The sequence below is a fragment of the Pleurodeles waltl genome, chromosome 4_2 (genome assembly GCF_031143425.1).
Source record: "Pleurodeles waltl isolate 20211129_DDA chromosome 4_2, aPleWal1.hap1.20221129, whole genome shotgun sequence".
NCBI classification, from domain to species: Eukaryota; Metazoa; Chordata; class Amphibia; order Caudata; family Salamandridae; genus Pleurodeles; species Pleurodeles waltl.
In genome coordinates, this window is record NC_090443.1 from 711,056,757 (window position 1) to 711,078,043 (window position 21,287).

Here is a 21,287-nt window from a genome sequence, read left to right on the forward strand (position 1 = left end):
CACCAATTTAGGTGGTATGCTTTGTCATTGGGTTGCACCTCACCCAGACCCCATTGCTGGTGGTACCGATGGGCTCCATAGTCCGTCGAGCTCCTCTATGAAGATCTTTTTGTGTACTCTAACTAGTGTGTAGATCCATACAAAAACAGGTAGCATTACCTACAGATCACTAGAAAAGAGTTTATTATGGTTTATTTATTATAGTAACCTATGATAATATATAAAATTAATCACAACAGGTTTGTGGGAGGATAATGAGTGGCCCTATATCCCCAATTGCCCTCTATCCCTTTGATCAGCATCAATGGCGGTTGGTGGCAAATTTCATTGGAGGGGCGCAAAATACATACACAAAAAACTACACATAACACACACAATAACATACACACTAATAGAAATATTTAAACAAAATCACTTACCTTACTCGATGTTCTGCTGGACATCCCTGTAGTTCTGCAGCATGTTGTCAGTGCAAAGCCAACTCCCTCATCCAATCAAGACACTGTTTTCATGCTGTTAAGCAGCCTGAGTCCTGATTGGCTGGAGTCGGCCCCCCATGCTCCAAAAGGCACTGTAGGCCTGTGCCTGCTCTCCAACCCGGCTGTCGAAGACAGCCGGGTTGGAGAGGTTTGAGTTACGCATGGTGGTTTGGTCCAAGACAGCCGGGTTGGAGAGGTTTGAGTTGCGTATGGTGGTTTGGTCATAGCAAGGTAGCCGGCCACATCAACGTGCGCACTTCAAACTTAAGTGGCCACTCCTTACTGCTACCAATCATTGGCAGCAGTGATGCACTTGCCCATTCCTGCCCTTGCACTCCGTTTGCTGGCAGAAAGCATAAAAAATAAAATGGTAATAAAACCATTTTATTACCATTTTATTTTTGATGCTTTCTGCACAGCAGTGTGGGGGCGACGCTCCTCCGCTCCCACAGAGGACCTTCTGCTGCTTCAGCTGTATCTGTAGGCCTCCTGCTGGGTTTCCATACCTAGTGCCTAGCAGTTCCTCCAAATAATCAACTGGTGTGAGGTGCAGTTGTCTGTTATAAAGCACTTTATTTGCTTTTGTAAAGTTAGAATCTTTTGTACAATTCCAAGTAGGGTGTTGGGGTGGTAACATATCACTTGGTGATAGTTGTTGCCACGCCAGCTGGGAGGGAACCACGCTTGACTTGTGATTCTGAATAAAATGCATTTTCTCTTGGATACGAGTACCCGTGATTACCTTATAATATATAGTTGGTGACGAGTTGGCCTGGGAGTGGCACAACACATTGAAGTGGTTGCCAGGAATGCACATGTACAAACTTCCACTTGTCTGCAGTCTGTGGTTGTCAGGTTGTCACATTGTTTGCCTGTTAGAGGTTTGGGACAGTGGTGGGGGTACGGTGTGTCGAAGGAGTGAAGCCTAAAATGGATCTGGTCCGAGCTATTAAACCAGCTCCTGTTTCCTCTGATAAGGACCAACTGAGATAATTTATGGGTCTAATTAAATATCACGCAACATTTATGAAGGACTTTGCAGATGAAATGGGAAAAGTAAGATCTTTTCTTTGTAAAAGGTTGGAATTTTTTGTGGGAGCTTGTACAACTAAGTTGTTCTGAGGACATAAAAATACATATTTGTGATCCTGCCTTTTTATACTGGTTTAAAATATGTTCACATGGTGGATGCAAGTGTTACAGGCATTGGTGCAGTTCTCTCTTAAAGGCATATCAAGCCAGAGGAAACGGTGGAGTGCGCTTCAAGAACCCTCATGGATTCTGAAAGGAAATATTCCGTGATTGGCAGGGAAGGTCTAGCGGCTGCCCGGAGTGTTGAATACTTTCAGACTTACTTGTAGGGGACAAGATTTATTTTAGGATCTGACCATAAACCTTTGGTGAAAGTGTCACCTCCTGGTGGGGCTGCTAAAGGCTCGGCAAGACTTTTCGCTAGGCGTCAAGAGTATTTATGTGAAATAGAGCATATTCAAAGGTGGAGAAATGCACAAGTGGATTGCTTGTCAAGGTTACCAGTTGATTGGAGAACTGTGGATGGATCAGCAGTCTCATCAAGGGAGAGTAAAGGGGCTGTAGCTATTGTGCAGGATGTGTTGTTTGTGGTGAAGGTACATTTACCGCTAAGGAGGGGGTGCAGTAAATTAAAGTTGATACCACCTTAACAAAAGTAGTGCAACTCCTAGGTGTGGGTAGAAGGAGGGAAAGTTATGTTTCATCTTCCATACAGCCTTATATTAAAATTATTAATGAGACAACGGTTTGTGGAGAAGATTTGCTCATGAGAGGTGATAGGTTCATACCACCCTCTGGGTTATGCTCTAGACTATGGAGCAACTAAAAATGCAGTTTTGGGTCCAGAAGTGTTAAGGGGAAAAACGACTTACCTAACGCAGGTAAAGAATGGTATTGTGTGTGTTTGGACTTTATAGGTCCCATGAACGATTTGAGAAGTGATTTTAAATATGCCCCATGAGTGGTGAATGTGTTTTCTAAGTGGTTGTGCATGACATTTTTTAGGTAAACGACTACTGTCATAACTATTTTAGGTCTTAAACAGATCTTTTTGGAAGAAGGCATTACTTCTATATTGATAACAGACAATGGAACGCAGCTTACTTCAAACGAGATGCAGAAGTTTTTATCTTTGCTTGGGATCACACATCGTCGCACAGCATTGCATAACTCACAGGCCAGTGGCATAGGTGAGTGAACAAGTTGGTTGGTAAAACAGACTATTTAATTGACTTGTGCTGGTGGGTGTAATATTGATGGCATTATGCATGCTTCGGCATGGGCCCACAGGACAACGGTGCATGAAGTGTCTCAGAGGTCCCTTTTTGAGTTAATGCAAGATAGGCGTCCTGTTCCAACTTCGGTCCATCATTGTTCAAGTTGTGGGCAACAAACAGTGGGAATGTAGATAAGCCTGGTGAGCACCAATATGGGACCATGAATGGTACGATAAGAACAGGCAATTGGGTGAAAGTTAGATCTGGACGAGTGAAGACAGGTTTGTCAACATTTGTGAGTCACTTCAAAGTGAAGCAGGTCCATCAGCATGATGTCGTACTAGACATTGGGCAACGGTGGAATTCCAGGAGAATGGCTGTATGCCAAGGAGTTGGGGAGTGCAAGAGGAAAGAGGAAGAAGGGTGCAGTGTGTTAATGATGGTTAATAGTGACGATTTGTATTTGGGTGGTAATCTTATGAATGCGTTCGGTGGGGCAGGGAGTGGTTCTGTTGTAAGGAACGGTAGGGAAATCACCTGAGATGTATATCATATAGACCGCAGACCACCGGGTAGTTGCAAGATTATGCAAGTTGAATTGTTGTTTTCTTTGCAGGAATGTTTTGGGTTTTGTTCATGTTTTACCCACGTTTTTCTTATTTCTGTTTATGTTATAAAGTTTTATTCTAGTATGTATATTTTGTTTTGTTTATAAATATGTATTTTGTAGAAGGGGAAGGATGTGTTACAATGCATTGTGTTTGCTTTAGTAAGGTTAGAATCTTTGTACAATTCTTAATAGGGTGTTGGGGTGGTAATGTTCCAGCTAGTGACAGTTGTGCCTGGCCAACTGGGAGGCAACCATGCTTGTGTTGTGATTGTGATCGTGAATAAAATACACTTTCTCTTGCATTTGAGTACCCGTGATTACTTTACAATAGTGTCAGTGTAGCATATACATACATGCATTCACATTCACACCATTCAAAACCATTACGCACACTCACATTTTTGTTCTGTGGTCTCAGAAGGTCAATATCTATAAAAATATGTCAAATGGCGTAAAAAAATAAATTGAAATTCGAGTTGTCTTCAGCAGTTTCCTGGCCTGCTCTCCAGCAATTTTGAATTCTGCACCAAGTCTAGGGTGGAACTATGTCCCCCAGTCTCACTAGGGGCAAGTTGGGGCCAGACTGGGACATCACGCTCATAAGTGCATTCAGGATCCCGCAGAGTGGGACGAGCCCGGGCGTGCACCCATCTGTGGCCAGTAGAGGCTGGGTCCACTTTGTCGAGGACCTTCGTTTTGCACCAGGGCTTTGATTGTCGTGGGTGAATGCCGTAATATTTAAATATTGTGGCCAAACGTAATGCCACTGGATGCCACTGGATGAACCACAGTACCCCGCAGAATGACAAGTAGAGATACTATCCTTGAGCGAGCCATTGGGGTCCTTACAAATGAGATTACTTTAACAGAGTGAAGGTTATCCATGGAGAAAGGGAGGGGGCCTGGTGAGGCAGTCCATGGCTCCAGTATACCTGACGGTGAATCATGTGGTCCAGTGCATAGAAGGGACGCTTAAGACTGGTGGTGAGATACTCATTTCTAGCTGTGAAAATACTGGCAGCAGCCCCATAGCCACCTAGGACAATGCAAGTATTTTCCTGGTGCCGCTGAGTCCAACCAGTGTAAATTTCCTTCAAGAACCAGTTGTCAAACATGAAAAGACTAGTAATTGCCATCCCGCCCGAAACGACAAACAAGGGAGACAAAACCTTGAAAGGGGATGGATCCAATAGATTCGGCACTTCCAAGCATCGAGGAGATATGCAAAAAATTCTCTGTTATCTTACATGAGCAGCTCAGCCAAATTAAAGAGCAATTGACTGTCATTGAGGCCCATTCAGCAAGATTAACTAAGTCTTTTGCTATGGTCATCTGCCAAAATACCTTTACTGATGGCACTGATGTGCATGCTTCTTGTTGTGAGTATCGCGAGTGTGGGGACAAATTCTTTGTCGACAGCAGTAGAAAAATGGAGTGCAGTTCCTCTCACGCCGCCATGTCAACCAGCCCCAATCTTAGCGCCACTGGTGTAATTTATACTGAACAAGCTGCAGGGGCTGCTTGTATTGCCATCTATATTGACCCTTTATTGAAAGGACCATAGCGTTTCGGTAAATAAGGAAAGTAAAGGCATAGATTCAAACTCCAGCACGACGACCCTAAATCTACCCCCAGTGGCATGCCCATATGTGTTGATATTGGCAGGAGTGCCTCCTCTTAAGCCTAATCAAACCGAGACTTTGGAGCAGCTGCAGAACAGGATCATTCTTTGGCTTAGTGTCCATATAATCTTTAATGCTGCAGAGTGTAATAAGTTCTTAATGTTGCGCAGGGTTGGCTGGGTTGGACCATCATTAAGAGGGAGACTACATTGTTGTGAATTTCAAACATCCGTCCAGCGTAAGGAAGCTACTAAGGTCATATAAGGAGGGTGCCCCCAGTATTACAAGTATTGTTACACTGTCACTGAGCTATTTTTTCAAACACCCTAAGCAGGCGATGTGTCTGCCTTTGTCTGTCGCCAGTCTCAGCCAAATCTGGTTACGGAATGTAACAGCAGGTATGCAGCCTTATCAGGTTTTACTGAGATTGATTGACTGGGGGTGTATAGGTCGTTTTTGATAAATGCTTTGCCAAATCAGCCTTGTGGTCGTGGCTGAACGCCAAATTCTAAGCCCACCTATTTCTACCTCCAGTGAAAATAGCCCCTCTATGAAAATTTCAAGTTGGAACATTGTAGATCTTTGTTCCAATGTACATCTCCCCATGTAGCAACTGTTTATAAGAAGTTATTTTATTCTACTGCTGCAGGAAACTCGTGACCTCATCCCTATTGTGTATGATGGGTACCTATGTTTTAGTGTACCGGCCACTCCATCTCATTCTGGCCGCACATCGGGGAGCTTAACTACCTGGATAAACTTGTCACATGGTGGTCTTGCTGTGGCCTTAAAGACTCCAGGCAGTGATTTCAAGCAGTGCTTTTCAAGGGGGATTTTATCCTGTATCTTACAAATTTTTATAACAATGACTTTGACAGTGTTCCAAATTGCAAGTTCCCCAGACTAATCAAATATATTAACTCAATCATGGGGCGAGCATCAGGAGAAGAACAGTAAGTTTATTTGTGCTTACCTAGGGACTTTAACATAACAAGGTTTACCCCCTAAGATTAAGGAATGAGGCTGTCGCTGGTGAGGGTCCCGATCAGAGAGGCAAAGAGTTGGAGGTCCTTCTTTCATCATCTGATTTGCACAATGTGATGGAGGAGGCTGGTATTCGTGATCTGGGTTTGCCTACATTCAGGGGCAGGAACAGTTTGTTCATCATTGTTTTTCTTTTTGTCTTCAGCAATCTAATTAATTTGCTGCTGCATGACACCATTATCTGTTCAAACTTTGGCAACCACAACCCAATTGAGGTAGCCCTCATTGTATCATCCAGGGCGGAATTCAAAGCAGGAGTTGGAATTAGTAAACTAAAGCTAACTACGGACTGCTTTGGAAATTCCCCAATCCGTCCCAATTTTTGCAAAAAGTAGTAAAGAAGAAGATGGAGTTACTTTTGGATTGCCTGATAGACAATGACGAAAAGGTGGAGATAGTTAGCTCCTTTGTGGCTTTTTGCTTTACTATCAAACACCGCTCTCCAAACCCCCAACACCGGCCTATTGGGCTCTGAGATGGGTCGATCAGGAATGCTCAACAGCAAATCCATAATTGCCCAGGGGCCTCACTACTAGTCCAGGGGACCCCTCTGCTGTGGCTGTTCTTCGGAAACGGTACAAAATAGCTACAACAAAGAGGTGGAAGGAAGTTATTACCCAGCAGAGGGATACACTGGTTCATGCAGCATCAAAAAAAGATAGTAAGTCCTTCTGGAATGCTGTGTCAGCTATGAGATCCGCCAATCAAACGGTGACCTTGATTAACTGCCATATAAATAGCGGGCATGGGAGGCACATTTTTTGCAAATGTACTCCACTGTGTAATTAGTACACCAGCTACTTGAGAAGGAGGGACCCACCAGCTACTTGAGAAGGAGGGTCCCTGCCCAGCTATAAGGGTTACCCTAGAGGACATTAATGCTGCAATAGAACAGATTGCTGGGGGTATTGCACCAGGGCTAGACCATGTTCCTATTGACTTAATTAAATGTAACATCAAACTTTGGGCCCCAGTGCTGACTAATGTTTTTAATGATTTAGAACATGCATCTTATACTAGCTCCTGGGCTACATCTGCTATCGTTCCGATCTTTAAGAAGATTGCCCTACCTAACTGATTGACATACTGGCTAAAATTTTGGGAAGGGTTTTACACAACAAGATTAGTGAGTGGACTGAGGAAAATAAAATTAGAAACCCCTGCCAATATGGCTTTCCTAACCGCATAGGCACTATAGAGCAACGCCTGAATTTAAACCTAATTCTAGGTAAATAAACAGTGGCAATGCAGACACCAATATACCTTGCCTTCATGGACTTGTCCATGGCTTTTGACTGTATTAGCCACTCCAAGTTATGGCAACTCCTATTAGAAATGGGGTTGGATGCAGCACGTTTTCATTTTTTAGCATCCCTGCATGAGAACAGAGAGGCCAGGGTAAGATTTGGACAAAATGGTGAAGTATCTAAAGAAATCACCCTGGGCACAGGGTACAACAGGGGTTTGTGCTTGCCCCTCTGTTGTTTATTTTGTACATAAACAAGCTTAGCCCTCATTTAACTTCTTCTACCCCAGATGTCCCTGTGATAAAAGGTGGCCCACTTCCAGTATTGCTATATGCGGATGGCGGAATGCTAATAGCACATACCTCTAAAGCTCTTCATTTGTTAGTCCATTTATTTGTGCAATTTATGGCCACCCTTGATTTACTGACAAATTTCTCTAAATTATTTGTAATGGTGCGTGTCCCCAAGAACACCCGGCTCTCAAGTTTTGCCGTCGGCTCAGATCGACTGTTAAGCACAAGCACTTCATCTTACCTGGGGGTTACTTTTAATGCAGCCGGCTCATGAGTACCAAACATAACTCAGCGCAGGCTGAAGTTATGTCAGGCGGTAGGCTCACTCTTCATTCTCCAGGTTGGCAAGACACTTGCACCACTGTTGCAGATCTACACCTCTCAGTGTGTTTCGGTGCCATTCTGTGGGGCATAAATTTGGGGTATTACACATTGTAAGGTAATACAGGCAGAGGAAAATTGTTCCTGTACAAAAATAGTGTCTGTTCCTCTATCCTCCTCCCATTATATTTGCCACAAGGAGCTGGGTTTAGGCTACTTGAGTGACCAAATCTGAACATGTCTGACCTGTTATGGTTATCCATTTGGAAAACTGAGGAGGTTAATTAGTGACTGTCTAGCTTGTAATAAAGGCCTCTATTCCATGGACAACTTAAGGAAAGAAATATTTTGAAGAGATCAGTCTAACCTATCTGGTTTTCTAACACAGCATTGAGTGTAAACCTAGCGAGAAAGTATGTACAAGCATTACTATCAGCCCAGGCACAAGTGAAGAGGCTGTGTGTGGAAACAGCAAAACCCACCATTGCAACTTACTTGCCTTTGAGCCCTGGAGGTTTTCCCACTAACTATTTATTTAACATCAGAGGGCGATTGGAACGCTCCTTACTATTTCGTTTTAGGGCAGATACAATTAAATACTTACTCTTCTTCCCATTAGGTTTTCAGAGCAATCTTGGATCTAGACTGTGCTCATGTAATGACATCTTTGGACATTCAATGTTACATTTTCTCTTTTTTGGTGGTTTTTATAAAATATTTACCAAAATGTTTTTAACCTCCTTTATGAAGTCCAGAAACCTTAGGAAATGTATTAAAGCCTATAATTTCCTACAACAGTTATCTGATGATGAGACCTGTTTTTATGCAAGTCCTTTCCTGCGTGCCACTGTGTGATCTTGGTACACAATGCACTTTGATTAAATGTGTTTTTATTGATCTATTTTTTCATTTGTATTTATAATAATATGTGAGTTACTAAATTTGTAGCTCTGCTGGTTAATTAAAAACTTCCAGGAGAAGCTGGATAGTTCCAGTTTTTATTGCACTTATGCACTTTTATGGCTGCTTGTGCAAACAAATAAAGTTTGACGAGACTTGACTTTAGTTGTCACAACATAAATTTGATCCTCACACATTTGGTACACAATAGTGCTTGTTTTCATGCAAAACATAAACATACCCCCCAGAATATGCATTCATTAAGCCTGTGCCCAATGTCTGTGCCACACTTTCAAAATTGTTAAGGAATCAATATAATGTCTCTACTGAATAACAGTTATGTAAAGGCCTCTTAGAGGTGAGTCCATGGGAGCCCTCTGTAGTCATTTACTGAAAAAGTTACAGTCTCCTGTTTAGAGATAAAGAATAGTACTTGTGGCAAGATAGTGCTTCCAGTCGGAAAAATATATATGTTTTATTTTGCCAACAGGGAGTCCCTCTAGAAACCTGCATGGTTGGCACTCCTCCAAAGAAAGGCTAGCGCATCTGGAGAGTGTTATGTGACACACCTCTGGTGCCAGCATTGAATGTTAGAAATGCCTGGCCTTAGATGAGAAGTATGTGCAAGATGGCTTCTCTCATCATTTTTACGCATTATGGGATGTCATATACTTGACGGGGAAAGGTAGCTAACATACTGTGTAGTGCACAGCGTGACAGCCTTTCATTGTTATGTGTTTTGGTTTGATATACAGGGTTAAAAAAGAATGTATGGTAATCCCTGGTGCTGTCACATAATGTATTGAGACATAGTTTGCAATGTTTTGTGAGGGACCAGTGCTTTTAGTTTCAGGTGCTCTGTTGACCAGGCACACACTGCACACATCCCACATGGGTAGTGCCTGGTCACCAGTGGTGGACCCCAAAGTGTGGTGTGTAATGCTATGTATATTTAACCACTGACTCCTTCTAGACTCCATTTTGTGCACTGCTTCGGGTGCCGTCACGGCAGCGCAGGGTTTTTCCACACAGAGCTTGTTTTCCACAAAGAACGTGTTTTTTGCTTTTCTCACCAGAACAGGATCATACCGTGGTGGGACATATTATGTGGGATGCGGACAAGGTAAGAGTGTACTAGGCTAGGAATGTTTTCATCAGAGAAAGGTACAAATCTGTATGAGGAATGCGCATTGAGGTCCGACCAGTTCTTTTGCGTGTTTTCGACACAGACTAAGTACAGCCAGCGCTTGATTTCATACCAGAGGTAAGGGTGTTCTAGAATGCTCTCCTATCTTGTTTAAGGTATAAGGGACGGGGGAGTTGGTGCTCAGACAGGAACTCACCTGTGGAGCGCACTCGCTGCCCGGGAGAAATTGATCCCATGTGTGGTCTCCTGCCTTTGATTATTTACACACTGTTGATGCAGTGCATTGCTCAACTCTGTCTGTGATTGTTTAACTGCTATGTTTCTTCTTGTGCATATACATGTTTTACTTCATTTGAGTTAAGTGCTTATTTTCATATATTTGTGTGCTTTTATTTGGTATCTGGGAAGTGTCTTAATAAATTCATTACTCAGACTAAGAGTGCTGCATTCCTTGGCATTGTCTCCTCTTCGTTCAAGCAAGAGCACTACATGGTGTTGACCTCTGGCCTATTATGTGCTGGTGGTCTTGTGTTTATAGGAAGATCTTTGAAAGAGAAGAGAGGTGGCTGCAATCTTTTTCGACCAACATTTATCACATGTCCGTGTTTAATAATATTTTGCCACATCTGGTTAGAAAAGGCTGGAAAAATTGTGACTCACCTTAGTCTCTCATTTGCTGCCTGGTATGGGTTTTTAGGAGAGCTTCACAGTTGTTGTTGCATGCTCTTTAATTAGATTTTTCACAATCGTTTAGGGTAAATGTTTGGGACAATGTACTCCCTGCTGGCTTCCCAGACAGCTAAGTCAGAGGCTAGGTCGAATGCAAGATCTTCTGCCAAATGTCAAGTCTTTAACTGAGCTTGTTGTTACACAAAATCCAGTAAAGCAAATCAAGTGTTAAGATTGAGTCAGATTCCTGAGATTTGTGTTCAAACGCATCCTGGTCACCAGAAACCGTGACATGTTTGGCAGTGGTATGAGAAAAGTTCTGCCCAAACTTCTTCAGTCTTGAAAGATTCCTCTTGTGATATATGCTGCTGCACATAGTGCTAGAGAACATCTTCCCCCAAGACTGCTGCACTGACCACCAATGGAGTGATTCCGACTGCAAGATAGTTTTTTCCTAAGTACAAATTTATGAGTTGGTAAACTTTTTCCGATTCCTATAATGGGATTCCAAATGGTTACTAAATCATGCATTTGGAAGGGGCATGGTGTAGGTGTCCCTTCTGAATTGCTAATCGGTGCTTATGTATTAATGGCTCGCAAATGGAAGACTTCCAAGTTGTACCACTTACAACTCTCAGAGAAACTTTCTAAAAAAGAAAACTTTTTTTGTTTTTTTAGGCAGACACCTTTTTTTTAAAGGAAATCTGGTTATCCCTAGTAAAATAATTCTTTATTTTAAGACCTTGTGGGCTGATGACCCTTGCATGCGACCTTTCTTGATTGTAACCAGTGAGAGTGAGCCACAGTTTGCAACCTGCCTAACGAATATTAAGTAGATAGTTCGGTTTGCAACCCACTCCAATTCGGTATTTAACAAACTGACCTATTAGCACATTAGTTGATTCGCAATTTTTTTTACTTAATGCATATTGAAATCAGGATTTGTAATCAGCATTATTAAACATTAGGCTCCAGGATATGTTATTTAGTTATATTAGTATGTTCTTGAGCCAGTTAATTTCACTTTACATTTTCACGTAAACATTCCACAGCCCATTTGGCTAGATCCCCAATAAATAAATAGAATGTATAAATAAATAAATGACTAGGCAATGCTAAACATAGTTTTAGATTTTGAGCATTTCCCTGTGTTGTCCGCTTTATAGGTAACGATCACGTGTTTCCTTTTGCATAGTTTGTTAACAAACTTAATGATCCCATTACAGCATGTCAGTGCTTTGGAAACACAATAAACGTTCTTTTATCATTTCAGACTTTGCAATCCTAATCATTTACTTAAACACAACCACAAAGTAATAATTAAAGAACCTTGCATTTTATAGTCTTGTGAAATAACTTTATAACTGTGAAACAGAGCTTTTGCTGCTGCTGTTATACTCATTTTGGTTGGTCGCAACATGTTGTACTTGCACTGTGGTGACCTTTTATGTGCAGTTAACAGATTAACTGACGTCCCATTATAATTCCTGGTTGCAGAGCAACACAATAAGGTAATCATTTGTAATAGAACCTTTAAATGTTCTGACATACTAGCAAATGCCCTTTGCTTCCCAGTTATTTTCTTATGAAGTTTCATGTTTTCATTGAAATTTAATTTACCACAACATAGCCACTTATTCTCCGTACGTTATTGTAGATGTTTTAGAACATTAAAATTATGTAGAGTTTTGAATGTTTACGTACCTATCGGTGACTGACTTGTACTTTAACGATATGTAATTAGCCAAATATATGTCTAAATATTCTAATTTGGATATTATTTGCATGCCGATTGACACAGTAATGAAAATGCAAGCTGCATAGAATGAAATACTGCTTCTATGCTGCAGTGTCACTGACCAGATGCTTTTGTTGTCTTGGCTGTGATGTTTGCTTATCAGTACAAGGGTCTGGGGAAAAGTCCTTTAGTTCCGGTGAGCTTTCTAGAAAGGGAGGTGAAAAGGTGATTGACCAGCGATTATATCAGCTACACCACGCTGCAACCTCTTGGACTTCCAGACCCACATACCTGAATACCATGACTCTATTTAGTGCAGTAGTCACACAAGTATATTAGTTAATTAAAACCATAAAACTTTTCCTTCCACATAAAATTTAACAGAGCAATTTTAGTGCAATAAGGCAATTACAAATCCTAAGCTTAAAATGAAATGGTATATAAAATTTCCTTCCAACTGAAAATTTAAGAAAAGGACTTATTAGTGCAATAAGGCATTAATAGTAATAGGGCAACAGAACAATCTTAGCGTAGGTAAGGCAAATAGAGCGCAATAAAAGTCCTGTGTTTAAAATGAAATGATATATGACATTTCCTTCCACATAGAAATTTAAAAGAGAACAGTAATAGTGCAATGAGACATTAGTAAAAATAGGACAAAGTGGCAAGAGACCTTCTATCGATTTTATTTACCCCTACTTAAGTCTGATTGTTAGTACCAGACTTTATTACAACACAGGCTAAGCAACCCAAATGAACTACCTAGAAGCCTTCCCTTCTTTAAGATGTTCAGAGTGGGTTATAGGGATTTTGTTATCATTTCCGCCCTCCCTATGACTTTGTTATTTCGAGAGGCTGTAATTTTGCGCGAGAAAATTTCCAAAAATTTAACCAGCCTAATGTTCAATATTGTATTTCGAGGGTTAAAAGCTTCAATTAATGCTTGTCTGCAGGATCTAATTTTTAAAGCATTTAATTCTTTTTTCAGTAAGAGTCTTCTTTCAACTGCCAAAGGTGGACAAATGCAGACCACATGCACCAAGTTTTCATCTGCTAGATGACAAAGACGGCACTCCTGGGAGCCTACTTGCCACTCCATCTTCCATTTTGGCATGAGGTTTAACGTTGGGACTTCAAGCAATCCTTTCTCAGACTTAGGCTGGGTGATTTTCCGTGGGCAGGAGCGAGCCATAAGTAGTGATTCTTTAAACGTTTTGTAGGAGTTAAGGATTAACCAACTGTGCTCCCTTTATTGAAAACGGGGATGGGTAGAAGCCGGTCCCATACCTCATCTAAGTTCAAAAGACCCTTACTTTTTTCTAGATACCTTATGTAGTTGCAGTTCCCTCTTTCTAGGATAATTTCCTGCCAGACTAGATTGGCTAAAGACCCTTCTGAAGCGCGGCTCAATTTGTAGCAGCATTCAATATATGCCGCGGGTCGGGCTAACAACTGTTTGACCAGCATGAATTCCAGTCTGACCTGGGCTGGCGAAGCACGCCTGGGGAGCCGAAAAATGCGCTTGCAGGTCTTTATCAGAAGCTTATCCAGAAGACCTACTTCCATCCCCCTCATTATTTCAGTCCCATAGGTGAGAGTTGGAAGTAGTTTCGCTCTCATTACAGCTGTTAATGGGTTCAGAACATGACCACAGATTGAGTTTGCTAGCTTGGAAAAGGCGTAAGTAAGGGCCTGCGTCTTGGTTTTTTATTGCTTCTTTTTGTGGCGTGTAATTACCTCTAGCGTCCGCCACAAATCCAAGGTATCTATATGATGTTACTTCCTCTAAGGTTTTCCCATTCATAAGCCATTTACATTGGCTGGTCGGTCTGCGGTTTAAGATAATAATTTTAGATTTTTTATCATTGATTTCTAAATCATTAGATCCTGAGTATTCTTCTAAGGCCTTGAATAATTTCTGCATGCCTATTCTGGTATTACTAATTAGTAGTAGGTCATCTGCATATAGCAGATTGGATACTTGTTGACCTCCCAGTGAGGGAGAGTGGGATGAATGACCATTTAACTTGGTGGGGAGATCTGCTATGTACAGGTTGAAGAGTGTTGGGGCCAATACACAGCCTTGCTTCACACCAACTGTTGTTTTGACGGCCCTGGATAGGTGAGAGCCTTCCCCCAATTTAACCTTCACCCAAGTATCAGAGTATATCATTTTGATGGCATTTAAAATAGAATGTGGCAGCCCCCACAGTAGTAATTTGGCCCACAATTTGCCGCGGGAGACACAGTCAAAAGCAGCTTTAAAGTCAACAAAACATAAATAGGTTGGAGTCCCCTTTGCTTTTGCTCTGTTTATGATCAGACCTAGCCCATAAGATTTGTTAATGTTCCTTGGTGCTTGGTGAAGCCGGTTTGATTTAAAGGTAGAATATTATTATCTGTAATCCAGGCTTCTAAGTGTTTTAGCACACAACAGGAAAAGTACTTGAGGTCAACGTCTAAAAGAGCGATTAGTCTGTAGTTGCTTGGGAAACCACGCTCCCACCCTTATATATGGGGTGGATTATACAGCCTTTCCAGGATGCCGGGACAGTGCCTGTTGTGAGCACATCATTAAACATTGCAGCCAGGAAATTGGCCCATCTTTCTGTTTCCTGTTTGAATAATGCTTGCGGTAAGCCATTAGGGCCGGGGACGCAGTCCGTTCGTGACTTCCCAATGATTTTTTATATTTCTGGTGCTGTAAATTTCAAAGCTTCAGGGACGTTGGGTTTCCAGTCAATCATATGCTCCTGGATTTGAGGGCCTTCTTCGATGGACAGTTCTTTTAGATGGGACTTTAAATGGGATAACCATGCTTCCTCTGTTATGTTTGCATTATTGCCTTCTTTTGCACCATTGTCTATTGTATTGATGATTTTCCAAAACCTTTTGGTCGCAAAATGTAGTTTGGCCCACAGAGCCTTCTGTTGGCATTTTTTAAAGGTCCATAGATCCCTTTTATCCAATTTCCTTTGCTCTCTCAGAGCGGTCAGTATTGATCCATTATCTGGGCATTTACGCACTGATCTTAACAATTTACCTACAGCTTCTTTCCTTTTGCGCACTGGCAGCGGTAAAAGTGAACTTTGGCGGTGATTCAAATGTGCTCCCTTTCTTGTGTTACTTAAGGAATCTTTTTTTATGAGGTCGAGGGCAAAATTCTCCTAAACTGTTGTCAAGTTTGCCCAACTTGTGGTCATTGATTCTAGCTTTCATAGGGCCTCTTCTGCCTGACTTTCAATGGTGTCAGAGGACCATTTGAGACGCTTTAGATTTTCGGTGCCCAATGCCCCGTTTAGGGCTACCACTTTCTCCAGCGTTTGTGGCGATGCACAGATCCCAAATACCTGTGGCTTATGATCACTTTCCGTACGGTCCATGATGGTAAAGGTGTTTACTAACTTATATAAAGCAGGGGACATCAATGTGTAGTCTAGATAGGAGACCGATTTCCCGGAGAATCTTGTCTAAGCTGGTGGGATATCGGGGCACTTCCGTCCGTTTAGCACAAAGAGGCCTACTGATTCACAAGTGCGTATAAAACTCTCCCCTATTTTGTCTTTCCTGTGTTTTTTTAGGAGGGTTTGGCTGGGCATTCTTGCCACTGTTTGAATGTGGTCCTAACTGGGGATGTGGAATAATCAGAGATTGAAATCGCCAGGCATTAGCCAAAATGCAGATTTTACTGTGCTTTTTATCATTAACAGTTGAGTTAACAATTTGTTTGCTTCAATTTTTTTATTTTTTGGATTGATGTATGTGTTGACCAGGATCAGTGGTTCCTGTGTGTTTTTCCCCCAATCGTTCAGCCGGAGTAATTGAAAGGGTTGGTCTTCCTCCTTATGCTCAGAGATTTTTACCAAAAGGCTTGTGCTAACGTAGATGGCTAGGCCTCCCTTCGGCCTACCGGGCCTATTTGTTTTTGTTGCTGGGCTAAGATATTCCATGAATCCGATTATCGGTATCAATTCCATTGCCCAGGATTCCTGTAGGAGTAAAATGTTGAAAGAACTGAAAAAATGTATTACTGCAGGATCCTCCAGTTTTGCCCGTAGTCCACCGACGTTCCAGGAGCAAATGGATAATATGCTGTGTGTGGGTTGATCATTACCTATTCAATTGTTGCCCATCGGTGTTGAGGGTAAGGCTGTCACTGCCCATTCCCTTTCCGGATACATTTGTTGACCCAAGACCACTCTTTCTCTCCCTTCTTCTCTCCATACTTGGACTGTCAGCGGGTGCTTAGATGGACTTTTCTCACTGGAGCTTTCTTCAATGGGTCTGCTGGCCTGATGTACTCCTTTCAAGACCGACCATGTACCTTTAGGATTTCCCAGGTGTTGCGAGTCTAGTAACGGAGTTGGCTAGCTCTCTCCTTTATAGATGGTCACCTCAATGCCCGAGGCTTTCAATAGGTCCTTTCTTTTCATGATCAGCTTTGGGATATACGGTACCGAGAAGATGGTGAGTGTTGGATCCGTGTGTTGGGTGCCTCTTGCTTGGATACATTTTATTGCAGCCAGGGCCTCCGAGGCTACAAACTGAAGATCCAGTATGGCTTTTATGATTCTTAAGATAGAAGAGCAATTAAGAACATCTGTGGGGGACCTGGAGGTGAATTCTGGAATCCAGAGTAACTGGAGGATAGACTCCTGGGTGTTTGTGTCTGTTATAAGTGACTGATTTTGCTCTAAGTGCCGGTTTTGCTCTTTATAACCATCTTCCCACTGATCAGTGGCAGGCTTGTGTCCCTTGCTGCCCACAGTGACCAGTGTTAGTTGGGAGGGCAACGCAGACATGATGGGTTTTGGTTTTGTACTCTGCTGGCCCCTTGTGGGTCTTGGTCTTAAGTCCGTTGTTGTGCCAATTGCTGCGGGTAGCCTCAGGGGAGACTTTGTTGACTGGGTACTGTCTGCTTAGGCGGGGAGTGTTATCACATCTATTATGTTAGAGCTTGTACTTATGTGGGTAGAAATGTCTCTATCATACCCTCCATTTGACGTCCCGTGGTCCTTAGATGGTTCCTTTAGGCTCGTACCAGTGCTTTCTATGGCAGTTAGTTGATGAAGTTGTGCGGACTTCCTTCCCTTCCTTGCCCGCTTTCGTTCTCTTTTTGAAAGGCTCCGGGTTGTGGGAAACTCAGGGTTCCCGGGCTTATTGATGGACTGTAGCGGAAGATGATTCACCATGGGTTCACTACTAGCACTTGCTAGTTGGCGGCTGTCAGCCGATTTTCTCTTTTCAGTTATAGTCGATGAAACGGGCGCTGGGTGATGTCGAATTTGTTTTTTGTTAGGTCCTATGAGATTTTTAGTCTTCTACAGTTTCTGCCATCTTTATCTTCATGTTGCCCCAAATCACTTCCTAGTAGAACTTGACATGTCCCCTGAGCTGCTTCATCTCAAGCATGAAATACTGTGGGGGTCATTCTGACCTCGGTGGTAAAAGGCCCTTACCGCTGGTCAGAAGACCGCCATACTACCGCCGCGGCCGCGGTAAACCGCCACGGTCATTCTGACCTCCAACTGTCAACCCGCCAAAAACTCAACATCCACGGAAGGCCGCCACAGCAGCGGGCAGCGATAAACTGGAGAAGACCAAACCTCCACCGCCACGCCAACACAAACACGCCCATGCCATTCTGACCCACAAATCCACGCGGCGGTCTTTCAACCGCGGTATTCCATTGGCGGTACACACCGCCGCAGTCAAAATACACACACCCTTACAAAACACAGCCACATTGGACAATTTGAATTACACACACCTGATACACATACAAACAACACTCCCACACACCCATTACAATATAAAACACACACCCACATCACCCACAAACCCTTACGACCACAATTACTGAGAGAAGGCCAGAGAGACTGAGAGAGAGCACAGGGAACGTTAAGCACAACACACACAGGAACCCAACATCATCACCCACACCACAACTACGCACACACCACCACGCACACCACCACAAACACCACCCCACACCTCATCCACACCACCCCATGGCACCCCAAAGACACCCCAGGTTCTCGGACCAAGAACTCAGGGTCATGGTGGAGGAAATAATTAGGGTAGAGCCCCAGCTCTTCGGCACACAGGTGCAACACACCACTATAGCAAGGAAGGCTGAGCTACGGCAAAGGATTGTAGACAGGGTCAACGCTGTGGGACAGCATCCCAGAAATCGGGACGACATCAGAAAGCGATGGAACGACCTACGGGGGAAGGTGCGCTCCATGGTATCAAGGCACAACATCGCTGTGCAGAAGACTGGCGGCGGACCCCCACCCACTCCACCCCAATTTACAGAATGGGAGCAAGAGGTAGTAAACATCCTGCATCCTCACGGCCTCGCTGGAGTACACGGAGGAATGGACTCTGGTAAGTACAATCTCAACTACTTAACCCCCCCAATCACCAGCATGCCAACCCACAACCCCACCCTCACCCCCAATCACAAACCCCCCAGCACACATCCTCCCTGCCATTGTCCCACCAGCACAACCCACCCTAAACAACACCAACCCCTGAATGACAACACAAACCATAGACACCCATCACCAATGCATGACCACTGCACATACCCATCCCCCCCCCACCCCCAACCACCCTCACAACCCCTCCCACAAGGGAATGCCAGCACTGGGGGACAAGGGCACACACAAAATGCACGCCATGGCACACACAAAAACTATAACAATACTCTGTTACCCCTGCAGGGCCCGAACGCCAACACACCGCCACGGAGGGTCCAGATCTGTCCATCCCACCCCCAGAACAGGCCCCCAGTGAGGACAGCAGCTCTGTCGACCTCGACCCTGACGACCAGCCCGGACCATCGGAGACCTCTGGACATTCGGTTCCCCACACACAGACACAGGCCACACCAGACCCAACCCCCTCTGGGAACACCAGCACAGCTCCCACCCAGCGGGCCCATGCCTCAGTCTCCAGGACGCGTCAATCAGCGGTGTGTCTGCCACTACAGGGCACCCAGGCTGACCCAACACCCCAACAACAACAGGGACCTGGGGGCAGTGGTAGTGGGCACACTGTCCAGGGGACAGAGGCCCGGGGAAACAGGGCAACTGGGAGGGCTGCTGTGCGACAGGGGGGGGAGGAGAGGCCCAGGGAACCCACTCTCCAAGAGGCCCTCACCACCATCATGGGAGCATACCACCACTCCTAAGAGACGATGGCGACGGTACTGGCCAGGTTCAGCGAGATCCAGGGACAGCAGGAGGAACGCTACATGGGGTTCAGCAATGAACTCGCGTCCATCGGTACCGCTATGGGGAGCATAGTCCAGGTCTTAACCAGGATTGAAACCACATTGCGGGACCATGTGGCACCCCAAAGGGCCCCTGTCACTAGCCAGGACCCGGAACAGCCCACCACCTCCGCCGGCGCTAGTGGACAGGAGGCCCCACCACAATGTCAGGCCACCCGAAGCCCACCTCCTGCTGAAGAACAACCACCCCGCAAGCGGAACCTGAGATCTCACAGGAAGACAGAGTAGGATGCCAAGACCCCCGCCAGCAAAGGATACCCCCTGATGTCATCCCACTGTCCCACATTGTCACCCTGTCCAACCTTGAACTGCCCCTGCTCCATCCTTCCACAGGCCTATGGACAAGGCACCTGTGAAACTGAGAACTGGACTCTGCCATGGACATTACCCCACCCCCTCCCATCACCGTACTAATATCATGCATCAAAATCTAGCAACACAAATAAACACTCATTGCACTTAAAATATTCAGGAGTCAGCCTGTATTATTTACAAATGTTTTACACAATACTGTACAATGATGGTCAGACAATTTGTGATGACAACATACCAATGTCAATACGCTTTTGTCCATGGGCTAAACAATCAGAAGTCACGCAGTGGGTCAAACAGCACTGAAAAGGGAAGTGAAAAGCAAAAATAAGTTAAAAAACAACTGGGGGTAAATGCAGAAAGTAGAGATGCAGGACGCTTTAAGGAAATGTTAAATTGCGTGGGTGATTCTTACCTGTCTGCTACTGAAAATACTGTTGGATGACTGTGTCCCTGTTGTCTGTGTCGTCCCCGTCGTCTTCCTCCTCTTCACTCTCCACAGGCTCCACAGCTGCTACAACACCACCATCTGGACCATCCTCCTGCAGGAAAGGCACCTGACGTCGCAAAGCCAGGTTGTGAAGCATGCAGCAGGCCACGATGATCTGGCACACCTTCTTTGGTGAGTACATTAGGGATCCACCAGTCATATGCAGACACCTAAACCTGGCCTTCAGGACCCCGAAAGTCCTTTCTATTATCCTCCTCGTTCGCCCATGGGCCTCATTGTACCTTTCCTCAGCCCTGGTCCGGGGATTCCTCACTGGGGTCAATAGCCAAGGTAGGTTGGGGTAACCAGAGTCGCCAATTAGCCACACACGGTGTTTCTGTAGCTGTTCCATCACATAGGGGATGCTGCTATTACGCATCACATACGCGTCATGCACTGACCCTGGGAATTTGGCATTTACATGGGAGATGTACTGGTCAGCCAAACAGACCACTTGCACATTCATAGAATGGTCATTTTTCCTGTTTCTGTACACCTGCTCATCGTCTTTTGGGGGTACTAAAGCCACATGGGTCCCATCAATGGCACCAATGATGTTGGGAATATGTCCAAGGGCATAGAAATCACCCTTCACAGTGGGCAAATCACCCTCCTCAGGGAAAACAATGTATCTCCGCATGTATTTCATCAGGGCAGACAAAACTCTGGACAAAATCTTTGAAAACATAGGCTGAGACATTCCAGATGACATGGCCACTGTTGTCTGGAATGACCCACTTGCCAAAAAATGGAGGACTGACAGAACCTGCACTAGAGGGGGGATCCCTGTGGGTTGGCGGATGGGGGACATCAGGGCTGGCTCCAGCTGGGCACACAGTTCATGTATAGTGGCTCGGTCAAGTCTG

At 44.2% G+C, this 21,287-nt stretch overlaps 1 protein-coding gene across 2 annotated transcripts in view; it reads left to right on the forward strand.

The window, feature by feature from the left end:
* LRRC8B (leucine rich repeat containing 8 VRAC subunit B) overlaps positions 1-21,287 on the forward strand; it is a 177,326-nt gene that overhangs the window by 34,714 nt on the left and 121,325 nt on the right. Inside the window, exon 2 of one of the 2 annotated variants that reach the window (XM_069232321.1) lies at positions 2,546-2,701. The exons of the other annotated variant lie outside the window; for it this stretch is intronic. The gene's annotated coding sequence lies outside the window, so the exon portion shown is untranslated. The remainder of the gene's footprint in view (positions 1-2,545; positions 2,702-21,287) is intronic. 2 annotated transcript variants of the gene reach the window in all.